The sequence below is a fragment of the Buceros rhinoceros genome, unplaced genomic scaffold (assembly GCF_000710305.1).
Source record: "Buceros rhinoceros silvestris isolate BGI_N320 unplaced genomic scaffold, ASM71030v1 scaffold28824, whole genome shotgun sequence".
Lineage (NCBI taxonomy): Eukaryota > Metazoa > Chordata > Aves > Bucerotiformes > Bucerotidae > Buceros > Buceros rhinoceros.
Genome location: NW_010410419.1, coordinates 1 through 1491, shown reverse-complemented (window position 1 = coordinate 1491; position 1491 = coordinate 1). Strand labels below are relative to the sequence as shown.

At 62.8% G+C, this 1491-nt stretch overlaps 2 non-coding genes across 2 annotated transcripts; one reads left to right on the top strand and one right to left on the bottom strand.

Moving 5' to 3' along the window:
• Positions 1 to 214: 214 nt before the first annotated feature.
• TRNAS-UGA lies at positions 215 to 296 on the top strand. Its single transcript has one exon. It is a non-coding gene; the product is annotated as a tRNA-Ser (tRNA).
• Positions 297 to 784: 488 nt separating this feature from the next.
• On the bottom strand, positions 785 to 856 carry TRNAA-CGC. Its single transcript has one exon. It is a non-coding gene; the product is annotated as a tRNA-Ala (tRNA).
• Between the last annotated feature and the right edge of the window lie 635 nt (positions 857 to 1491).

Below are 1491 nucleotides of genomic sequence, written 5' to 3'. Positions count from 1 at the left end.
GCTCCCTGCTGCACCTGGACCTTTCCCCAGCTGTTCGTAAATGCCCCCAGATGTTCCCTTTTTCCAGCCCTGCATGTGTGGGTACTGGGGCTGCTGAGGGCTACTGGGACTGGGCAGATGGCTCCACACAGGGCTGGGTGGCATTTCCCCCTGCCCCAGAAGTGGTTCCCAGGGCACAGCTGGGGGTCCCCACCCTGAAAAGAAGCTACTAGGGGCTGTGATGGCCGAGGGGTGAAGGCGTTGGACTTGAAATCCAATAGGGTTTCCCTGCGCAGGTTCGAATCCTGCTCACAGCGACAGATTTTACACATGGCTGGGTGGGCTTGGGGTGAGGGCAGCCCCATGCCATGGGACAGCAGTGGGGAGGGAGCAGGCAGCTGCCCTTCTTGGGCACTGGTGGCCCTGGGGGACCCTGGGTTCGACTCCCAGAAAAACCCTTCTTTTGGGCACGCACAGCCCCTGTGGGGACGGGGCTGGGACAGGCGGGTGGTGCCATGCCCCCATTGCAGGCACAGTCACACCAGTGGCAGGAGCGAGGTCCGTGTGGGCAGAGACACCGCCCAGCCATGGTCAGGGCTCAGCTCATCCCCTCCTGGAGGGAAAGGGGCTGTTAGGGCACTGGGGGCCCTCCTGCCACCATGTCTAGCTGCACATGGTGCAGCTCTGCCTGGGGGTCATGGGGCAGTGTCTGAGGAATGTCCTTTGGGGATGGCATCCAGAGGTAGTGGTGGGGTTTGTCACCATTGCCCCATGGAGGAGGAGGGTCTGGGGAGGCAAAAGGTCATGGAGATGCTGGGGGTTGAACCCAGGGGCTCTTACATGCGAAGCAAGCGCTCTCCCGCTGAGCTACATCCCCCTGACCATGGAAATTGCGCCCAGCAGTCCTCACTGGCACCTGTGGTCCAGCTGCCCCCATGTCCACTGGGGCCAGGGCAGTTGCATGCTGTGTCTTACATGCGAAGCAGGCGCCCTCCCGCTGAGCTACATCCCCCTGCCTGGGAGCTGCCTGCAGCTGTGGTCCTGCTGCCCACCCATGTCCTCTTGGCCCATGGCTCTCAGAGCCAGGGCAGTTACAGCCTGTGGCCATGTCCAGTGCCATCCCTGCAACCAGGGCAGAGCAAGGGGAGCTGCCCAGCAGTGAACAGCGGCTGGGGTCTAAGAGAGCTTCCTGAGGTGCCATCCCACCTCAACCAGTACCTGGAGTACTGGAGCTCAGCTGGAATCTTCCTGGCCTGCAGCCCCCTGGAGTTTTGGTCTAGGGTTAGGGGTAGGATTCTCACTCAGAGCGCAAGAGGGCCTGGGTTCACCTCCTGGATGAGCCCCCCTCTTTTGGGCACCTCTCACGCTGCTCCTACCTGGCTGCTCCCCCATCAACGAGATGCGTGGGGAAGAGAAAGTGCCCCTGTGCCCAGGCAGGTGAGGGAAAGGGCCGTGGGCATCTGTCCCCAGGCTGGGGGTGCCCTGGAGCATCCCCCCGCCAGCCGTGCCCCA